The sequence below is a fragment of the Anoplopoma fimbria genome, chromosome 9 (assembly GCF_027596085.1).
Source record: "Anoplopoma fimbria isolate UVic2021 breed Golden Eagle Sablefish chromosome 9, Afim_UVic_2022, whole genome shotgun sequence".
In the NCBI taxonomy this organism is placed as follows: Eukaryota; Metazoa; Chordata; class Actinopteri; order Perciformes; family Anoplopomatidae; genus Anoplopoma; species Anoplopoma fimbria.
In genome coordinates this window covers 17,915,598-17,939,504 of record NC_072457.1, presented here as the reverse complement: position 1 = coordinate 17,939,504, position 23,907 = coordinate 17,915,598, and the positions used below count along the sequence as shown (strand labels likewise).

General features: G+C 43.6%; 1 non-coding gene across 1 annotated transcript; it reads left to right on the top strand.

Moving 5' to 3' along the window:
• Window positions 1-8,769: 8,769 nt before the first annotated feature.
• Window positions 8,770-8,851, top strand: trnas-gcu (transfer RNA serine (anticodon GCU)). The gene has a single exon. It is a non-coding gene; the product is annotated as a tRNA-Ser (tRNA).
• The last annotated feature ends 15,056 nt before the right edge of the window (window positions 8,852-23,907 follow it).

Sequence of the window (23,907 nt, the reverse complement as noted above, 5' to 3'; positions counted from 1 at the left end):
AATGCAGGCAATTTTTCTGCATAGAGCTGCTAATAGTGTACTTGCACTTTAAATGCAAAACTTTTACATGTAATGAAGTATTTTAACACTTTCCTAATGTTACTTTTATTTAAGTAAAGTGTCTTTCACCACTGATTATTGCTATATTTATTTCCACTAATCAGAGTTAATTCATTAGTAATTAACTGATGCTGCTGTAGCTTCTGTCATCATTTCTCAAAGCTATGAGTCCTACATCTTGGAATACTGTTGATATAACATAATTATTTTTCCATCTTTGATATGTTGCTCTTCATGTACCTGTAGCAATTTTACTTAACAACTAAGCATGATTATATACTATACTATAGTATTATCCTTGTCATAAATGCAATGCATTGGAGTTACAGTGGTTTCATCCTGCAGCCTTTTTTTAATTTGAAATTAGTTCAAGCTCAATATATGAACTTTGATTTGTCCTTAATTGTAAGGAAAATCAGAACATATTGTTTTATCCTTTTTTAAGGTACATCAGCGGTTGGAAGTTAACGTGCTTGAGTAGTTTCCTTTTCACCACGTCATACCTCTACTCCACTACATTTAAGATGAAAATATTGCAATTTTGACCCCACTACATTGTTTGACAACAGCTTTTGCAGATTAATTATGCATTTATTATTCTTCATTAAACAACACAAGATAATGATGCATGCACACAAGATATAGGTGCATGCATCATTATTGATGCATGCACCTTATAGACTTATAGACTTATATACAACTTTTACCAAAATGGGATTTATACTTAAATTATTTTTTATGTTGCTGTACTTCTACTTATGTGGTGGTGAGGTGTCGTTATTACTGAATTCTGAGTATGAAACATGCTCCCTCATTTTATTGGTTTGCTAAGCAAAAAGCCTTTAAAAATGTAATATATGTGAAGATACTATTTATTCATTACTGGTTTGCATGAACATTTTGACATTTGATTTGATATCACCAGTTTTTAAAACAAGCATTGAGAAAACGAGAGGCTTTTCACACATTGTATTGAAATGAGAGTGTTCAGATACCCATGTCACGTCAGACCCCCAAAAGATTCACACACGTCCTCATGGTGGATGGAGTCTTTCACCATCTTGTGCAATGAAATGAAAAGACTGTACTTCCCAGAAGAAAAACTGACAGCATTGGTTGTTGTTGTTGTTCAAAGGGCCATAATGACCTACATTTTCCTGACAAGTTAACTCTTGTGGTGTTGCAAGTTATGACTGTTATAATAATAATAATAATAATAATTAATAATAATAATAATAATAATAATAATAATACTTTAATTTTATATAGCGCTTTTCTAGATACCCAAAGACGCTTTACATAGGGCGAAGACAAACAAAACAAAAAAAAATAACACAAAGGAGCAAACAAAACAAACAAACAGAACATTTTAGTAAAAAAGAAAACTGGAGAAGCTGTGCGGAATGAGTCATGTAGTGGAGGGTAGGGAGGAAAGGGAGCAGGGGTTAGCAGGTGAAGGCGAGTTTGAAGAGGTGGGTTTTGAGGGCTTGTTTGAATGATGATAGGGTGGGAGCCTGACGGATGTGGATGGGGAGGGAGTTCCAGAGGGAGGGTGCAGCAACTGAGAAGGCCCTGTCACCCCAGGCCCGGCGCTTGGTCCTGATGGTCTTCAGAGTGTTTGCGCCGGCGGACCTGAGGCAACGGGTTGGGGCGTGGAGGGGGAGGAGGTCTGAAAGGTAGGGAGGGGCCAGGTTGTTCAGGGCTTTGTAAGTGGTGAGTAATATTTTAAAGTCTATCCTGTATTTGACCGGGAGCCAGTGGAGGTGGCGTAGGACCGGGGTGATGTGGTGAGCAGTCGAGAGGCAGAGTTCTGAACATATTGGAGTTTATTGAGGATTTTGTTGGGAGAGCCATAGAGGATGCTGTTGCAGTAGTCGAGTCTGGAGGTTATGAGGGCATGGATGAGAATTTCAGTGGTGGCAGAGGACAGGGAGGGCCGGAGGCATGCAATGTTCCTGAGGTGAAAGAAGGCAGTTTTGGTGATGTGGTTGGCGTGGGGTAGGAAAGAGAGGGTGGGGTCGAGGATGATTCCGAGGTTGCGGACCTGGGTGGAGGGGGTGACGATGGAGCCATCAATGTTGAGAGAGAAGGTCTGGGCTGAGCGGGTGAGGGAGTTAGGGCCGATGATGAGTATTTCAGATTTATTGCAGTTGAGTTTGAGAAAATTCTGTTGCATCCATGATTTTATATCAGTGAGACAGGTGGTGAGAGTGGAGTGGGTGGCTGAGGTGATGGTCTTGGAGGAGAAGTAGAGTTGGGTGTCGTCAGCGTAGCAGTGGAAATGTAGACCATGACGACGGATGATTTGTCCAACCAAAGAATTTCCCATTTGATTTCAGCATAATGCGTCTTTCTCGCAGAGTTGTGGAGTGGAAAACAGAGTTAAATTCATTTTCAGATATTTCAGATCGGACTCATCATGTGACCATATTGCCCTCCAGTGGTCAATTGGAAATAACACATATCGGACATGCATGACCTCTGTTAATCCTGTATACCAAATGTATGTAACTGAAATCCCATCTCTGCATCCATACAAGTGTGTAAGGTCTATTGAGCTCATAGTGAAGAAAAGTAAGTGGGTTATTTGTTTAAAATGTTAGATTAGTCAATTCACTAAACAAGACCGTCGACACTAGGGACAAAGGAATCCCAAATCTTGGCAAAAACAAATCCATAAAATCAAGCCACACCCTGGGACCCGACACCTATCCTGAACAGATAAAACCAGGAGATTTGCTTTGTTCACTCTCTTATTCCTTTTATTTCCTCCTGTCCTCTTGTCCTTTTCGTTTTTGTCCGTGTTAGGTGTCTTGTTAAGTGTTATTTTATTTTAGAACAGCAGTTTTGCCAGTATTTTTCCTCCTCAAACTCCTTTGAGCATCTTAAAATCATTCTTTTAAGCAAGCCTTATTTTTAGTGAACATCTGTTGATCTCGTGAGACATCAACTTTAATTATTATCGTTTAGGCCAAAACGAGATTAGTTGGAGAATATCAACGAGTAGCCTGAGTTATCAAACTATTCAGAGCTACATCCCTCTCCAAACACCGGACCGGATCCAACGCCCATCTTGAAGTAAGACACAAAGAATTCAGAGACTTTTGCCTGCTGACGGAGGCAGAACCCCGGAGACAGCGGAGAGCCAGCTGAGAGCCACAGGTCCGTGAACCCTCAACTTCACCCTCTTCACCTGTGACGGACCGGAGAGTCCGACGGCAGAGCTGATACCACCAGGACCGCTGAAGCAACGGCAGAGACCCGCAAAAGGCATCCGGACCCCTCGGCACAAAGTAGGAACATCTCAACTGTACTGTGATCCAGAGTTGGTGTAGGAGATATAGAAGCTCTGAATAATAATGTAGCGTCACAGGGTTTGGGAGAAGGGCGGGAGAAAGAGGGGTCCCTGGGGGTTTCCTTCCGGGCGGGAGTTCTTGGGTGATTATTTCCCATTTATCCATGTTGGTCCTATGTTGGAATCTAATAAACCTGATATCATCCATTCATTTACTACCTCGCCTGTGGTTATTACATTGGTGTCAGAAGTGAACAAACGACGGAAGTATGGAGAGTTGTGCGTGAAAGCGGAGGGCTACTTTGGATTTACGTCGCGATCGGGCTACAGCGTTAGTTTCAGTGTGTCGGTTAGTTCGCGTCGGTCATGTCTTTTCCGAAAGTGAAAGAGGAGGAGGTGGAGCGGGAGACTGGTGCGTTCGGATGGACAGAGGACGCGTATGAGGAGTTTCGCAGAGCTTCCCAAGAGGCCAGAGAGGGGTTGAGAGAAGCTGCAAGGAAGCTCGGCCGACGCAGGGCTTTCTTCTTTTCCCGCGCCCGGAGCGGGAGCCCGCGGCTCGGGATGTAAACAGACATGGCGGTGCCCATGTTCTGGTTGCCGCCCCCATGTCCCAGTTGCCGCCGTTTCGGTTAAGACGCCTAAGTATTCCGGTAGGGCTGACTGGGAGGCGTTTCATGCTCAATTTGAACTGCTGGCTGACGCTGGAGGATGGACAGTAGAGGCTAAAGCATTGCAGCTGGCTTTGTGCCTCACAGACGACGCGTTGTCGTGCCTGCTGCTGCTTTCACCGGGGAGAGACGGGATTACGGAGCTTTAGTGGGGGCCTTGCAGAGGCGGTTTGGACAATGTGTGAAGCCGGAGCTCCTTCGTAATGAGCTTGGTAACCGCTGCAGGAAGCCGGGGGAGTCGCTGAGGGTGTTGGCTAATGACATTGAGAGCCTGACACGTAGGGCATATGCACACATGCCCCCCAGCGTGCAGAGCGAGTTGGCACGGGACCAGTTCATCAGAGCCCTCCTTCCTCTGGAGCTGCGGGTTCAAGTGCAATTACAGCACCCAATTTCTCTTCAGTCGGCTTTGGAGATGGCCGTGGAGAGGGAAATCGTGTGGGGCGCGGTCACTGAGGGGGGCCCAAGAGGTAGTTATCCGGCAGGGGGAGCAGCCCGGGGCCCGGTGGCTGAGGAAAAGCCGGCGTGGGCGACAGAAATTACGGAACTGATAAGGGCCGTATCTCTGCAGCCGTCACGCATTCGACAGCGTCCCGACCAAAGAGCCTGTTGGGGGTGTGGCCAACCTGGACATTTGGTCAGAGATTGCCCCACTTCACGCGCGGGTCCGGGAAACGCCACAGGGCCCGCACAGGGGGGGATGTGCGGACCTTAAACAGTTCTTCCCCGCTCCCCCCCGCCCCAGCTGTTCCAGAAACGGAGGGGCCACGTCAGCACAGGCGGGGGAGCCAAGACCCACTTCCCCCAGAAGCAGACGTCATCGAAGCTTCAAGGACGGCGGTGGTGGTGGGTCGACTCGGTGACGGGGATTCATGCTATGTTCCTGTGGCCGTGGAGGGGGTGCCGTGTTCGGCCCTGGTGGATACCGGGTCATCAGTGACGGTGCTCAGACCAGACGTGTGCCCGGAGTGGATTCGGTTGGAGCCCACCGACGTGCAGCTGCGCACGGCCACAGGGGGGCTGGCCCCGATGAAAGGTACGGGGCTACTTACATTGACTTTGGGGGGAAAGGACGACGTCACCCAGTGTGGGTAGCAGCGGTGCAGGACCCATGTATTCTGGGCTGTGACTTTTTGAAGGCCACAGGTTGCCGACTCGATCTGGACGGGGCACGGTGAGCTTCCGAGGGGGGCCTGTGATCGCTTTGTTGCCCACTGGCTCAGGTTCGGGGCCGCCCGTGGGGTCCATCTCGCCGGCAGTGTGTGCAGTAGAGCCCGAAGTCAGCGATCCCCTGCCCGTGGCGTCCGTAACCTTTCCCAGGACTTATGTGCCCCAAGCAGCCCAGGCCCAGTCACGACGACTGGAGGGGGGGGCGTCGCCGCCGACCGTGAGGGAGATATGGCTAAAGAACCGGGAGGGGCTGGACGACCAGCAGCAGGAGCGGTTGTGGCAGTTGCTGCTGGAGTTCCAGGACAGTTTTGCTATGGGGGAGGATGACGTGGGCCGGACTCCCTTGGTGCTACACGAGATCGACACTGGGGAGGCCAGGCCTATCAAGTGTCGGCCGCGTCGTCTCCCTTTGGCACGTCAGGAGGCGTGTGACCAAGCGGTGGAGGACATGCTGCAGGCAGGCGTAATTGAGCCTTGTGACAGTCCTTGGGCGTCCGCTGTCGTCATGGTCCCCAAAAAGAACGGCACCTGGCGGCTCTGCCCGGACTACAGGCCGGTGAACGGGGTGACTAAAAAAGATTCGTACCCACTGCCGCGCATCGACGAGTCCCTGGACTTAGTCTCGGGATCGTCCTGGTTCTCTGCCTTGGACCTCCGCAGTGGGTACTACCAGGTGCCCCTCTCCCCAGAAGCAAGACCCAAGACAGCGTTCTGCACGGGCCGGGGTTTGTGGCAGTTCCAAGTCCTTAGTTTTGGACTGTGTAACGCTCCAGCCACCTTCGCCCGCCTGATGGACCGGGTTTTGTCAGGCATCCCCGCCAACAGTGCCTGGTATACCTGGACGATATCTTGGCGCATGGCAGCTCCTTTGACTCCGCCCTCGAGTCCCTGCGCCGGGTGCTGGAACGGATCCGTGCAGCGGGCCTGAAGCTGCATCCAGATAAGTGTCACTTCATGCGCAGAGAGGTACAGTTCTTGGGGCACACAGTGGGGGGACGGCATCAGCACAATGGAAGCGAAAGTGCAGGCGGTTGCAGACTGGCCCACCCCGGCTAATCAGAGGCAGCTCAAGAGCTTCCTGGGCCTGGCTTCCTATTACCGGAAGTTTGTGAGGGGTTTTTCATGCTTGGCTGCTCCTCTTTACAGGCTGCTACAAAAGGACAGTGTCTTCCTGTGGACTGAGCAGTGCCAGGGGGCGTTCACCAGCCTTCAGCGTGCCCTGAGCGAGTCCCCCGTGCTAGCCCCAGCTGACCCCTCGCTGCCGTTCATGCTGGACACCGATGCTAGTGGCGTCGGGGTGGGAGGGGTGCTCTCCCAAGTGGGGCCTGATGGAGAAAGAGTGGTGGCGTACTTTAGCCGGGCCTTTAACAAGGCGGAGCGGCGTTACTGCGTTACCCGCAGAGAGCTCTTGGCCGTAGTGCTTTCCATCCGTCACTTCAGGTACTACCTCTGCGGCCTGCCTTTTACAGTGAGGACCGACCACTCTGCTCTCCAGTGGCTCATGACCTTCAAAGAGCCGGAAGGGCAGGTGGCCAGGTGGTTGGAGGAACTCCAGGCCTACGTCTTCCGAGTGGAACACCGGGCTGGAGCCCGACACACCAACGCCGACGCACTCTCTCGGCGGCCCTGCGCTGCCGAGGGTGTCGCTGCTGCGAGAGGAAGGAGGCCCGCGAGAGAGAGCTGCGGGCAGAGGAGGAGGGATGCGCCGCGGTGCAGCAGTTGGAGGTCATCTGCCGAGGGTTGGAGACCATAGATGGAGCGATTGGAGAAAGCAGCAGGAGCAGGATACCGACCTTCAGCCGGTGTTGCAGTGGGTGGAGGCGCAGCGAAAACCACCGTGGGAGGAGGTGGCCGGCCTCTCCAGAGATGTCAAGGGACTGTGGACCAAGTTCGGAGCTCTGCGCCTCTGCCGGGCGTGCTGCAGCAGGCCTGGAAGGAGCCGGCCACGGGCGAAGAGAGGTGGCAGGTTGTGGTTCCCAAAGGCCTGCAGGGGGCAGTGCTCGAGGCCATGCATGGAGCCGCAGGGTCGGGGCACTTTGGGGTTGCAAAGACACTCCGACGACTACGCCAGGGTTTTTACTGGGGCCGGTCCCGGAGGGATGTCGAGGACTTTTGCCGTCGGTGTGACCCCTGCACCGCACGGAAGGGCCCCACCGGGCGCTCACATGCTCCCCTTCAGCAGTTTCTGGTGGGCGCACCTATGGAGAGGGTGGCGGTGGATGTGGTGGGGCCGCTGCCCCGCTCGGACCGTGGCAACCGCTTCGTTCTCACTGCCATCGACTACTTCTCCAAGTGGCCCAAGCCTATGCCATCCCCGATCAGGAAGCTGAGACCGTGGCCGACGCCCTGTTGGAGGGCATGTTCAGCCGTTTTGGGGTGCCAGAGACATTGCATAGCGACCAGGGGAGAAACTTCGAGTCCCGGGTGTTCTCCGCTATGTGTGAGCGCCTGGGCATCCATAAGACCCGCACCACTCCCCAGAGGCCGCAGAGTGATGGACTGGTGGAGCGCTTCCACCGCACCATGGGCCAACAGCTGGCCATCCTCACCTCCCAGCACCAGAGAGACTGGGATAACCACCTTCCCCTGGTTCTCATGGCTTGCCGCACCGCTGTGCAGGAGTCTACGTCATGCACGCCGTCCCTTCTCATGCTGGGAAGGGAGCTTGTACCCGGCGGAGTTGGCGTTCGGTCGTCCACCGGATGCCCCAGACTGTTCCCCTGGCCCTGAGTATGCCAGGAGTTTCCAAGACCGCCTGGAGTCGGCCCACCTATTTGCCCAGGAGCAACAGCAGAGGGCAGGGGTGAGGCAGAAAAGAAATTACGACATAAAAAGCAAAGGCCGGCATTTCCAGGCGGGAGAGCTAGTTTGGGTGTTCAATCCCCAAAGGAAGAAGGGGAGATGTCCTAAACTGGACAGTCCTTGGGTGGGCCCCTGTCGAGTTCTGGAGAGGCTGGGTGAGGTGGTGTACCGGTTGCACCTACCACCTAAAGGAAGGAGGGTGGCACTGCACAGAGACAGACTGGCTTTACCAAGGGGTGCCTCCCACTGGCCCAGGGGGTCCCGTTACCCTCGCTGCCGCCCTGCCGCCTCCAATCCCACCCCCGGCGACACCGGCGGGGCCTCGGTCTGACGCCTTTCCCCCAACTGCCGGGGATAACCGGCCCTCCCATGTACAGATCGCTGGTTGCGCAGATCGCTGGATCGAATCCCACTCACGACAGGTGACATTGTAGAACATAATTGGAAACGTCAAATAACGCGCAGGGGATATCACCTGAATATTTCCTGCACGGTAAAATGTATGTTTTTGCCTCGTTCTATATTTTCCCGTATTTATTTCCTGTGTTTTTCCCTTGCGTGTGGGGCTCAAAGATCGGCTCCCTTCCTGATGCGTAGCGAGCGCTCTACCATTTGAGCTAATTCCCCTGTACAGAAAACCTCTGGGTAGAGCCGCGTAGCTCAACTTGTCCTTTGCCCCTCCCATTCCAGGCCTTTCCAAACCTTCCAGGCGTATACAAATCCTCTGGAAGGTGACATGGTTAGGATTGCTGCTGTAAAGGACATCCAAAGGAGGACGAGGTGGCCGAGTGGTTAAGGCGATGGACTGCTAATCCATTGCGCTCTGCACGCGTGGGTTCGAATCCCATCCTCGTCGCAATCCAGGTTACTTTAGTCTGCCACGTCTACGTGTCTCCACTATAAAATGCTAAATTTTCATGGAAATAATGGACTCAGATCCTCCAAGACAAAGTTCGAAGCAAGCCAAAAAAAAAAATGCTTCAAATGCGGTTTACATGTAAAAACAACACGTGTCTGGAACGGAATACCGTAAAATGCTGGATTTTTTGCCCTTCTTTGTCCTCTATAGTGTCGGTGAACCAAAATCAGCAATCACAGCCCACATGTGGTCGTACACCAACACAAAGCTGCGGATTTTTGTTCGACTGGTGCAAAGGGAAACCAATGAAGATAGGGTAGGCCAGCGGCCTTTCTCACAAGATAACTCCCTGATCCTGCAGGACTACCGCAGGACACGGCAGCTCATTTCAAAGTGAAAAGAGGATTTTGTAGGGAATCAACTTGCCAGCATCCAACAAATGTCTGCCAGCACACTGTTTTTAAATATTATTTCCTGGTCTGAAACTAAAGTAAAGTAGACTTGTGGAGAATGCGGGCATCGATCCCGCTACTTCTCGCTATCTTTCCTTAACCTGACTTATTTTAGTTGAATCACTAAACTTAACCATAGAGGTGGATCAAAAATATTAAACATATTTGATTCATATTTGTAACAGTTATGAGGATCAAAATACCTAACTAAATAATGGGTATATACATGTACTGTACACTTTCATTTTGAGCAACGTGTACCCACACTGCATTGGTGATCTCAGTCAGATAGCAGATCTGTAGCCTGTAAACTACACCACAACCAGCCTGAGAAATGTGCTTTACTGCAAAACAGTGCTGTCTGTGTGAAACGACAAGATTGTATGAGGGAAATGAAATCCATGATGATGCCGTTTCTCTGTCTTGTGAAAACTTACTTTGATCTCACATCCATCTTCCCCATCATACCCACGTTTAACTGCAAGCAAGATGGAATACAACAGCGCTGTAAATGTGCTGGATAATTGGTGCACCATTTTGTCACTGTATGAATTATTCATTTCTGGTTGTTGCTCCAAGTTGTAGTTACCTCGTCTAAAATGGTCCAAGGAGAGATTTATCACTTTGCCTGCTGTCAAATGAGAATATATTAAAGCGTGGTTTGTGGATCGTTTCTGTGATAAATGCCATATTTATAATGCCCGAGGAGAGATGATGGCAGCTGATAATTTGCCTTCTTGATATCTGCCCCTATGCTGACTTTGACTCTGGTTTGCTCAGAGATAGATGTAATAAAAAAATTCTACCAGCAGAGCATGGGTGATTGTAGATGAATAATGGAGGCGGAATTTCAGCGAGGCAGGAGGACATATTGTTGAGGATCAGAACAGAGTAGGCAAGATGCATTTAGTGACTCAACAAAAAATCTAAAGAGAATGGCCAGACATTTATTAAGTCATTTGTACTTTCATTTGTCACTGTTGTCTTACAGACTTGAATTTCTTGTTCACTTAAAGCATGCGTATTGAATTTGTGTTGACTAATGAACTGTAATAAAGTTGAAGCTTGGTGAGTAGGAAGAACTTTTGTTGTCTTGTTGTGCTGCATTTGATTAATTAAGTGGAGGGCATCTATTTTCAGTTGATTGTGTAGTTTTCCTTCTAGCATAGCTTTTTGGCATTCTTTGAATTTCATAACCTTTGTAAAGGACCTAATGTGTGTTATTCTTTCAGAAATGACAGGTTGAACACCACTGAACTGTTTGTTTTTGACATTAACCTGTCTAGATGCCCTTTTGTACTACTCATGGCTATAAACAGAGTCCCAATGTAAAGACTCATCTTCACTATTCTCTTTATACTTTGACATTTAACCTATTACATTGTCAGACTGGGCTCTTTTTCTGTGCTCTTCATAGTGGAAGATGTCCACTTTGCCTAGTGAACAATGTTCTTTAAGATTCTAAACTGCACTTTACCATTTTGACCAGAGGAAACCAATAGCAAATACATGGCTCTTGTATCCAAAAAAAATGTGCGCACTGCTTCGTCAATAGAAAATGAAAGAATAGAAAATACTTTACTGTCTAAGTTTTGCAAAAATCAGAAATGTGTCTTTTGTTTGCATGTGCAAGATATCCTTTAAAATAAACACCGTTTAGCCAGGTGTACATAGGAAAATGAAATGATGTGGAAGAATTCAAACACAGTCAAAAGTGAATATAGATGTAAATGATCTAATTTTTACAAGAAGTATATTCAACAGTTTGGTGGCCTTGGCAGCAAAAGCCCACTTCACTCTGGTGAAAACATTTTAAAATCAATTCTAAGAAGTGGAGGAGGCCGATGCAGTGATGCTATGACAGGTGTGATGTGCTCCGTTTCATTAACGGTGATTTCAGAGGTGGTTCTTAATTGTAGGAAACAAGCTTGAACGGCTCTCTTGTCCTGCTCTTCAAAGGTTAGGTAAGAGCCAGAGTTTCTCAGTGTGTGGTATAGGGAGCTTAGGAAACTGGTGTTTGAGCACTTTATTAGCACAGTGTTGATCTATTAGTAATACCTCGGTTTAGTTTATGTTTAAATGCAACTACTAAAGGTCTTTTTCATGCATTCACTCTTTCTTAAACAATTATGCAGGGTAGATTTAAAAATTAGATTAGATTAACAGATAGAGAACATGAAAAAAGTGGTGTTGCAAAATTGTATACCCCATATCCTTAAGCCCTGATCATCATAGTGGAGTATAAAAAAAAATTAGGCAGCTAGGGGGCCCTCCCTGAGGGAACGAGTCTGGCCATAAAAGTCCAAGTTTGGTTTGTCTGGCACCTTCTAATGCAAATATTCAATCATATACACTTATCTTAATTATTGTATATTTCTATAAATTTCCCAACCCAACTGTAAACATTAAATTGTTAGGGCGAATAATGCTTCTACTTGATTTAGCCCACACAGTCTGTAAATAGCTATTCATATTTAGAAGCAAGCCTTTTTCTATTCCTAATAAGAATCATAAGAACTAATCTCTTATATTTATTTATGACCTTCACTTTAAGGTTCATCAAGAAATGCCACAATGATGGTTATTAATGTAAATAAAGAAAATACGTTAATTCATTAAGCCCATAAACATCTTTGTAGCCTAGATGTAAAATTCATGCTCTCAGTGGGCTTCTTAATGCTTTCTGCCGTAACGTCACGTTGCTGCAGCCACTGTTTTCTGAGGTAACCCGTCTAATGAGTGTTCAAACTGTTCAACTGTGCAATGCTTGATGTGTTTTGATAACAACTATTTTTGCTAATATTTGTTAAACACCAAAGATGATTCTTCTCCATCTAATCTGCAGGACACAACCTTCCCTACACACACACACACACACACACACACACACACACACACACACACACACACGCACGCACACACACACACACTATATGGGGGTTGAAACAGACACAGAGGACAAGACGCACGTACGTACGCGAGCGGGATTAATCACTAGTCCAACGTGTGTGTATGTATGTGCGTCGGTGTGTGATCCATGCAGACACACATGCGTGCTTACATATGACTCCTAACACACAGGCGTGTCTGTGTGAGCATCTGGAGGCCCGTGCACATGCAGGGGAGTGCACACGTGTGACTCTTAACAAGGCTTTGACCGTTGCCATGGTCAACAACGTCCAGATAGGTATTTGAATGCAGCATTTTGATTAGTTATTTTCTTTTATTGTTTTAAAAAATCACATCCAGCCTTTTTTTCAATGATAAACTGTCTGGTCCAACGTGCTGCCACATGGATGTACAAAGCTGCTGTAGCTGCCCCTCGAGTACACTAACCGCTCTGTAGCTGCCCAGGATGGGAATCCTGAAACAAAATCCATGAAAACACACACACATAAACTAAAAATATACTGTACTTGCTGCAAATATAGTTAAACATATAAACATTCTAATATTTAATCATACATTTTTAAAATTATTTTTTATTTAAAAAGATTACATGAATATGATTGTATTCAGATCATATACGCTACATGATGTGTAAAAGCACATTTTGTAACCAAATTACTTTTTATCTCATCTTGTTATTTAAAATAACAACACTCTAAACAATTACAAATTATTTTTAAATTAACAGTAAATTACTGGCAGCAGGGACGCCAGTAATTTACTGTTTTTTTCCTAATTTCTTTTTACAGTGTCTTACTGTAGACTGGATTACACATTGTAATAGTAGGATAACTGGGTTTTACAGTAATTTTACAGTATATGCCAGAATGTTACCGTTTATTTATAAAGGGTATTAAAACCCGCTACTTTTGCATTTAATTACAGACAAATAAAAGAAAGACAAGAATGCACATTCAATACATTATTGTTGCAGTATATTACATGTCCTCAAGACAAATTATAAAGAGACATTTGTATTACATCTCAAAACTTACAAGGTAATTCAATTCAATTCAGTTTATTTTGTATAGCCCAGAATCACAAATTACAAATTTGCCTCAGAGGGCTTTACAATCTGTGCACATGCGACATCCTCTGTCCTTCCCTCACATCGGCACAGGAAAAACTCCCCTAAAAAACCCCTTTAACAGGGAGAAAAAAGGAAGAAACCTATGGGAGAACGATAGAGGAGGGATCCTTCTCCCAGGATGGACAGAATGCAATAGATGTCATGTGTACAGAATGAGCAGCAATGCATGTCTAGAAGAATAAAAAGAATGAAATCATAAAATCATTAATGACCGGCTTAATTGAACTTATGACCATAACCTCAGACGCTGAATTAAAATAGCATTAACAGTGAAACGCTGTTATAAAATACTATCAAGAACAGTGTGTAAGAACTGCATCACAGTCTAGATTGATAACTAGTTTTATACAAATGTATAGTTTATTGGAACTGCATGAACTCACACATGAATGAAAATAGAGAGACAGCACCATGGAAAAGGACTTGACTGCAGCATCTGGCTGCTATCCTCCATCTGATGACGAGCTGAAACTAGCTTGCTCCGCCAATATTAGCAACCTAAAGTAATGAAAAAGACCAAACTAAACATGAACTGAGATGTTAACGGTTAATAATCATAACGACCAAACAATACTGGAGACTTTCACATTGGTGTAATAAGCATAACTCGGTGGTCTCCACATGGACTGTGCTGTCCAAAGTCCCGTTCAGGAGCAGTCGGTCACGTTATGTCACTCAAAATGACTTGTAGGCGTTGAGCAGTTTGGTTATTTAAAATACTCTATGGTTATAACAGACACATCAACCTACAATAGACAGTAAGATGTAGATGGATAGTGGCTCAATGAACTTGGATAGAGAAGAATGTTTCCACCACTTCACAGAAAAAACTGTATTATGCTGATAAATGTACAGTAGTCTGCTGTTATGGTTAACTGATGGCATTTACTGCTAATTTATATATACTGTAAGATACTAAAGATAGATTTACCGCAATTCATTACAGTGAAGAAACAAATAACGTTAGCATTATTGCTAGCTTTGGCTTGTAAAGACACGTTATGGGCTAACATTACACATCTCAAACTTTCCTTTGTAATGGTGGGTGTAGCTGTAGTATAATTTAAAGCTCTTCTCCTTTTTAGCTGCTAAAGTGTTGCACGGCGCTTGAATAATGTGACTCACATTGTTGGCAGGAGATACCAGGCAAGGTGCCACCTGCTCTTCAGGACTAAACTAATTCACACCTATTTATACACCGCTGGCATCAATATGTGTGTCTTGCCCAAGGAAACAATGACATGGACTGGAGGAGCCGGGAATCAAACCACCGATCCTCTGATTGAAGGATGAATCGAATGGAAATGTGTGTAGCCTATTTAGAAACAAAAATGAATTGGGCTGATTTACCTAGAAATAAATAAAATATACAGTTGTGTCTGCCCTAAAAGCACACCTGCCTCCAAGGAAAATGCCCGGTATGCCAGTGGTATCAATCTCCCCCTCTAGCTTTTGGAAAGAAAGCAAATATGCATAATTTCAGACAAATTGTCAAAATCGTCAGCAGATCAGACAAAATCTTTCATGCAAATATATTCATAAGCTTAAAGAAAAATAAATCCCAAAAGAAAATTGGAAATGTGAAGACAAGGAAAAATATATTCAATAACATTTAAGGGAATATGAAATAAACAGTCTAGTATTACATTAAATAAAGAATATATTCAAGTAACTATCAGTCTAATGTTACACAAACTAGCTCGCCTCAAACGCACTATTAATGTAATATTAGTGTAAAAATATGAAACAATTGTCTTGAAGGAATACTAACTGTAATGTAGGTAATGTAGGGTAAGATGATAAATGGAGCCAGCAGCTGTTTAGCTGAGCAAGGAGGATACTGCTTAGCTACTGGCTGCTGGCTGCACTGCAGCACACAACCTCCTATTAAAGGTTTTTGTTGCGGAGACAGGTACAAATATGGTATCAATCGTTTCATGTATCTCTCTGCAAGAAAGCAAATGAGAAGATGTGTATCCCTTTCATGATAATATTAGTAATAATAGTAACTTTATTTGTGCAGCACTTTTAGAAGACCGATTGAAAGAACAGATCAAAACTTTAAATACAAGTATGTGCTGAGGCCCTCAGTTATTCTAAACTCCCCTACTGCAATGCAATGGGAGTGATTCAAAACCTGAATAAGCATGCGTTCTTACAAGTGTGATACGAAGCTGATATAAAACAAATTCATGAAATGTGTTTTTGGTTAAGAAATGTCAACATTTAACTTATCCAATAGTACATAGGCCAAGGCCAACATCTTTTCTGGTGACTGGGTCAACGAACACTAAAATGTTTTCTTTCTCATGCGTGCACGAATGCAACGTAACCATGCGCCTCCATTTTGAGTCTTCTATGCCCAAGGCTGTAGCACTACACTTAAAATTGCATTTCTCCCCGAAGCCTGCTCCCCGAGTCCCCAAACACACCTAAGAATACAAATAACTGCATACACATGAAGCTTAACATCTCCAATTTGTCATGAGCCTTTTTTATTGGTTGGCATTCTGAGGAGCGGACATGTTCACAGGCCGCTTGCAATGAATTAACATCACTTTATGCTGACGATCATGACATGCTTGTTTATTTGCAGGGATTTCCCTTTGGGATGATTAACAAAGGCTGTTCAAGTGTTCAAAATGACCACTCACATAAATCATATTCTAGTGTAATGAAAACTCATTATGAAAAGCAGTCACATCTCAGGCTGATAAGGCTGCGGTTTATGGGTGAGGCTATTACATGAGGGGATACCTTTGCTTCGAGCTACAGTAACAAGTACAAGGTGTTTGAGAAAGAGAATAGTGCTCAGATAGTTTGCTGACTGCATGCATATACAAGTTTGTGTGGGTGTGTTTCTATCAGTCTGTGTACCTATATCCTCTGCATCATTATCTGAGTGATTCTCATAGCAAAGAGCTACATTTTGAATCTGCAGTCCTTCTGAGAGCTGAGAGAAAAGCAGTAGCTTTTCTTTTTGCTGATGTGGAACAGGCCTTCTTGGCTTCCCTCCTACAACATTAATTAACGCTACAGCTCATGATGGATGACCTCAGCTTTAGCTATCTAGCTCCCATTCATCACAACACGTAGGAGGACGGAACTCCAAATCTTTTATTTCACTTCTTTCTTTTGGTCCCACATTACACGCAAAGTCAAGTTGTGTTTTTTCCCCCTTGTAATCACAACGTTAATATGTTCCAGCATCAAATTTTCAACAAAAAGGGTCTTTGTTAACATTCATGTGGCTTATCATGAGACATCTGATGCATTACCAGCCATAACTCATTCTTCTTCTCAGTTATAAATGCTGCAGCTGATACATCTCCCTTTTTTTCACTCTTGAGGAATTGTCTTCGAATACCTTGACATGAAAAATAATGTAATATTATATTAAACTTTTTCATAACATTGGCACCACTTTTGATAGAACAACCTTTCCGAAGTGTTTATAGGTTGGAACTTATGGCTTGATTGATGATTAATAAGCCTGGTCTGGTAAGCCCATTCTCACTCCTAAATCTGCATTACAGGCTTGGTCAGTAGCCCTCTGGGTCTAATACTGATGCACAGAGCAGCCTTAAGCACCTGGATGAGACACACTGAGCTTTCAGTATTAGATACTCAGAGCAAGGGATGGGTCAAATAAACACATAACTTTCACAAAGAAGACCAATGTTCATGTCCTGTGTGAAACCCAGTCAGAAAAAGACTCATTTGACTGAGTTTTCTTATGTAACTTCAGTACTTAACTAACACCATTTAAGCATAACATACTTGTTTTTATTTGAACCACAGTCTTTTATTAGACCAAACCAAGCACGTTTGTTGCCTTAACCTAAATAAGTAAACCTGAAAACTAGCAAACCTATGTTTGACAGTTATTTTGAAAAGACACTATGCATGTTACAAGTGAAAACTGTCACACCATCGCTGACACAAGAGGGGTACCTAGAGCATAGAGTTTAAAGCGTTGGGTCAAGAACCAAGTTGCAGTATTTTACAAGTTGGGAGTGAGAATGGTTAGTCTGGTTAGTGTTAATTCTCCTCAAGGTAAACCGCTTGTACCACTTCATTTCTGACTTTGACTGTATTTGAATTGACATTAGAATTTCCTAAGAAATCAGTAAATGCAGTATTTCCTGTGCTTGTTGGACTGTACTTTGGGACTTATTTGGTCTAAATTGGTAATAGAGAAAATGTAGAAATTATAATTTCACTTTAAATTACTTTTTTCCAGGGGTCAAGCTTTTTTGGTCCTGACTGACAATGACCATACTGGTAATTTTACCGGCACATATCTGTGTGGTTGGGAACTATAAGCTGATTGTGTCTCTGTTTGACAGTGATGAGGTAGCAGGACTACCTTGTTGCTGTGTTTTGATGGTCTTACTAAGTTAGAATAGTTCTTCTGAAATTAGTTAATTAATTTAAATCTACCCAGTGCACAGTTTTTCATTGAAAACGCATTTCAAAAACGACTTTGGTAACTGGTGAAAAGATATTTCAAACTTGGTTTAGAAGTGAATGTTTTATCACCTACTATTTGAAGACGTTGATTGCATGTTCACATTGAGACCATATTTCATCAGGATTTGCAGTAGTGAATATTTTCATCCTCTACATTGTGCTAATTAAAATATGTTGTCGTTTTAGATGCAAATCACAGACAAATATAGTCTAAACGTTAAAAGTTGAATCTACGTTTTCAAATAGTCTGTGAAAAACTACACACATGTTTATGTTTACTGTTGGTCCATGCTGCAGTACGCTACAATTTCACATGCTACCGTCACAAGCTGGCAGCATAGCTCGCATCGTGAGCAGCAGTTTAAGTACTTCCAAAGGATGAAGTAAGCGTGAAGCCTCATTTTTATTTCGTCAGCTCATTCACCTTTTTCAGCAAATCCGGTGCAGAAGCCCCAGCCCCGAGCTGCCTTCAAGGTAGTAGGAACAGCCCAAGCCTAAGTTCCAGCAGTAAGCACACAGACTTATTTTACATGAATGTACAGACAGAATGTACACTGCTTCCATTACGATATCCCTGGAGCTTCTTATTGACAGAACACAGTCTATATAGTTCCATATTTATGACATTTTATATGGAATATTTAATGCGTTCATATTACCTCTTTGTGTGACCACATTTTGCCAACCAGTGTGATTTGACTTCGGAGAAATACCTTCACAGTAACCAATATAGTCCCTACTTCAACCTACAACTGAACAACTCATCACAAATAGTTTTTTTTTGATACGTCAAGTAAAGGCAGCAAAAATGTAAACGTTTAGACCAAATATATCACCCAGTTTTCAACTAGAAATTCGCGTTAAAATCCTGCGTTCTATTTTGGAAAATGCACATCTACTGTAATTTCTGTCTTTGATAACATTTGGCCACTGAGTCCAGGTCAGACTGGGAAATTAGCATTGATACCGGCTGAATTAGATCAGAATCCGTTTTATTGGCCATGTAGGAACCATGGAATTTTACTCCGCTCACTAATGTACATACACAGAAATAAACAAAAAAACAAAAAACAAGGAGATCAAAGAAGAACAAAGGTAAGGATAAACATTTAACTATTATGTACAATTCAATTCAGTTTATTTTGTATAGCCCAGAATCACAAATTACAAATTTGCCTCAGAGGGCTTTACAATCTGTACACATGAGACATCCTCTGTCCTTAGACCATCACATGAATATAACATTCAAAAGTATATATGTGAACATAAAACACCAAAACAAGGACATGGAGGTAATAATGCAATGATGCAGAGTGCAAGGATGCTTGAAAAAATATGGAAAGGTTGTCACAGGTAATTTATGTACATGAGGTGGGTGGGATATGTGTATATATATATATATATATATATATATATATATATATATATATAGTTAAGAATTTGAAAGTACTGAGTTATTGCACATGGATTTGTTCCTGACAGAATGAAAGATGATTGTTCAGAGTGCAGTACAGAGTACAGTACAGAGTACAGTACAGATGTACAGTGCTCTGTAGCACCTACCAGAGGGGAGGAGTTGAAACTGGTTGAACAATTTAGTCAGATGACTTAGTTTTGTTGATTCCAACAAGTGTGAATGAAGAATGTATTGTGTATTACCCTTATAACATTATCTATTCTTTTCACAACCTGAAGCAATAATTAATGCTTATTATTTTTACCTTTAATTACAGCTAATAAAGACTGGTATAAAGAGTGTCTTACGAAGGCACCAAACTGTTCATACACAGTTAATCACATTAATGCTTTTCTCCTATCAACATAATTGCATGGTTTGGATTTCCTTTTTGATAAGCACATTAGTCTGTCTATTTAAGTTATTTAAAATAATTCAGCTTAATTAGAGACCCAATTATTGAACATTCAACAAAAACTAGAAAACAAGAGAGAAAGTCCTAAACCATTAAATCACATATCACTCTCCAGCTGGTATTGTTCACACCTAAAGTTCCATGTGTGAGTAAGCCAACTTGAACTTTCCATTACAATCCAACTGTGTGTCATCTTTAACCTGTAAAGTTTTAAACACCATCTGCAGCCTTTTCTGAAAATAATCCCTGAAGAAATCACACGTCTTGAGTTCAGGGGCTCTCTGAGCTGTCACTTACTTCAGTGCACTTAATTTCAGCAAAGCTATGTAGGGAGTGTGTTTTAAGTGTTTATTTTGAAGGGAAAACTTACCCATATATTCAATAAATCTATTGCCTATCTTTCATTTTGTACATTACTTTAAAGAGGCCCTAAAATGCTGTTCTACTCTTTCCCTCTCCTTTAGTGTGTAGTATATATTTTCTTTACATGTAAAAGTTCCTTAGAGTTGTAAAGCCCAAAGTCTAAAAGGAGTTACCCTGTCCCTCAGAAACACTGCTCCTGAGCTGACTGAAACGGCTCCATTGAATTGTTGCCTTCACTTTGGTGACATTATGAGTCATAAACAAATAGACCTCCTACCGGCTAGTTCAGAACACCCTCAAACAAAGCCAGAGAGACGGGAGCTGGAGCTCCATCCAAAGAGTTCGGTTTGCGACCGTCACGTGGAGAAGACGCAGTGGTCTGCTCTGAGAAAGGAAATGTTCTTTGTATGGACGACCAAAAGAAAGATGACCTGAAGAACAAGTGGATACACTTCATATTTAAATCAATTCAACTTTCAAACTGGACACAGTTCACAGGTCTAAAGACTTACTGCTGAAGGACGATGCTGAAAGTTCAGGATCACAGCCTGCAAGTATGATTTATTATTTGTAGATGTGTAATGTTTAAAACAACCAAGGTAGCTAACGTTACTAGCCGGGGTTCAAGTACAGAGCTAGACACTTAACCCTTTCGATGCCATTGGTGTATAAATAAGTGTGAATTAATTTAGTTCGGATGGGCAGTTGGCACCTTGCATGGCAGTCCCTGCCTTCAAAAAGCACCACCAATGGAGGGAATCCAGCATTTTGTAATGTCCATAGATTCCAGTAAGAATTTTTTGATGATAATGTTGATTGTATCAATCATATTAGAACATAGGGGACTGTGTATACAAATGTTTTTTAAACTATCATTTCACACAATGTTTTTGTTTAACCTCTTCTTATAAAGCTGAAAGCCAGTCATTTTGAATGTTTCAACCAAAATTATGAAAATGCTGTCACGATATCCACAATTTCTCGCACCACAAAATGTTTGTCTTTCCTTCGATCAAACATATTTCATCCAGATGCACATTGTTCCCTCATCTGAACAGGAGATACCTGGACACTAGCTGTGGGTTCCAGTGGATGGTATTAAAAGACTCTGAGAGGATGGTTCCAAATGAAATGCTCATGGAAGCAACTGTGCGATGCTCTTTAATGTAGGTGTGAAAGTTAACCATCCACTTGCCAAGCCAAACAGTGTTAACCTTTGAAGTCATTTTTCTTGTAAAGTGAAAAATACTGTTTAAAAGCACTGAGGAAGAAAGCTGCTCTGCAGGCTGGTGACACTGCAGATGATATTCTGTCCTGGGTTGTGCACATCCAATGCTAGTTTGTAATGTTTCCAGTGAGAATGCTTTCTATGGCTCCTCTGTAAAGTAAGCAAAAAACCTTTGCAATTTTAAGTTTCATTAAGATATAGAGCCGTTGAGCAGAATGTAGATGTGTGATGACCATGATAGGTTCTTTGTAATCCTCTGTAATCATCTCCGGCATCCTCTGTGGATATAGTGGCTCTGCGTGAAAACTGGTAAGGGTGCACGCTGACTCAGATGTTGCTGATGTGCTGGAAAACCAGTTTCTGAAAGCACTTCATCAGATTGGGGGTGAGTGCCACAGGACGATAGCCATTTAGACTGGAAACTGCAGCCTTTTATGTACAGGGACGTTGGTGTCTGTCTTGAATTAGGTGGGAACACTCTCCTATGACAGTGTTGGAAATGTTAGTGATGACGTCAGTTAGCTGGTTGGGAAATGTTCTTAGTACACAACCAGAGATGTTATCCGGCCCAGCAGCTTTACTCATATTCACACTCATCGGGGTTTTCCTCACATCCTCTGTGGATGCTGACAGCGGCCAGTCCTCTGGAGGCGGGGCAGACTTGACAGCTGACTCTTTGTTGAGGAGATCAAAGCCAGCATAGAAGGTGTTCAGCTCATCTGGCAACGTGGCTTCACACATCCTGCTTTGGTAGCCTGTGACATTCTGCCACATGTCTTTAGTGTTGCGGTGCTGCAGTGCTCTGTCCATTCTCCCGTGACACCGCCGCTCCTTGATGCCAGCTTACAGTCTTGCTCGGCCAATGCTCTATGCTTCCGTGTCACTTGACCAAAAGGCACCTTTTTTGTCTCTGGATAGAGCCACCACCTCTTTATTTACCCAGGCTTTCAGGTTAGGGAATTCATTTATTATCGTTGTGATCACCACATCATCAACACATTTTCTAACGTGTGATTTCACTGTTGGTGTATTTTCCTCCAGAGGGATGTGGTTCTCCTGGGTGGTTGCATCCCTGGACATGGTTATTTTGTAAAAACATGCCCATCATCCAACCAGCCAGACCTCCACACCCATACCTTCTACCTCACCAAAAGGGCACACTACTTCTTGTATTGGCACTGAACATCGGCATTGCATATAAATACATAATATATACAATTGTGTGACCCCCGTGATGCATTGCTATATTTAGTTATCTTTACATTGTACCACATTGGAAGTTCTCGAGCTATTTTAGTGTTAGCCTGAGATGGTTTGCCCCGTCTCGTTTGCAGTAGTACAGTCCTTACATATGCACTGGTAAAGTAAAATAGAGCTGGTGCAGAGACATTAAATGAAAAACACAAATAGCAAAGAATCCACAAAACCTACTACTAATAGTTTATGTAACATTCTGTTTGTGTGTTGCTATGTTGCAACTCATACAACCTGTTCACATAATGGTTTTATGGTCCAAATGAAAACTCATATGTTATCATCATCAGTGTTGCTTCTGCAGGTACCCTCTGCTGGTGGAATAACAAATGAGGTGTTTGTCCAAGTCCAAACTAGGCTGCTCGGTGATGTACGGTAACAGTATAAGATGCTGAATGCCTACTGATTTATGTCACATAAGTCAGTAATTACTAACCCACAACACTGTTGAGTCTAGTTTCAGGTGATTTGGTGTGCTGCAGAGATAATTAGGATCTTTGTGGGGGAGTAAAATTCACTGTTGATTAGTTCAGTCAGGAACACTTGTCATGAAGCTGAAGCTATCATCATACAAAACTATTACACAAACCATTACTATACAGACTTGTAAAAGAACCTACACCTCCAAAGGAGCAAACTTTAAAGCACCCTCACACAAACAAACAACATACACTCCATAGCATCTTGATTATCCAAGAGATATTCCTGACCCCATGTTAAGCAACAGCATGATGATGTTCGTAGAGAAATAATCTGGTACGTCATGTGCTTATGACTGTGGTGACAGACGAAAGTTATGCACCGTAACCCTTGTTGCATGAGCAGTGGCTTTTTTAGGGATTGTAGCTTTTTCTGATCGAACCGTTGCCCACATGCTGTTTGTATTGCTGATCTAAAATACAGCAAAGATGATGAGCTCACAAAATACAGTATATGAAGAAACAAACGCAATCATTGTCTGTTGGATCGGCAGACATCCTTCTGAATCTTGATATTATCTTCTGGAAAAGGGGTGTCTAACAGCGAACCACTCCAATCTTAACAAACTATCTTGATTATTTTCACAGAATTAATTCTAGTTAACTTATATAGTTTGTTTTATTCTTCCATATTTGAAAAAGCCCGGCTATCTCAGCTATAGAACGGTACCAAACACTTTGATATAAATCATGAAATATAACAGATCAGTTGAATCAACAGATGATAATCTAGTTATCATGACAAGCAAAGCAACAGAGATGCCTATGTAGGTATGTGTACCTATGCAGATAGTAAATGAATGGATATGATTATACTCAACAGATTAATATAAATCATAGTCCTGCATGAAAGACAAGAAGGCACCATGGAAAAAAGGGATGGTGGTCTGTGAG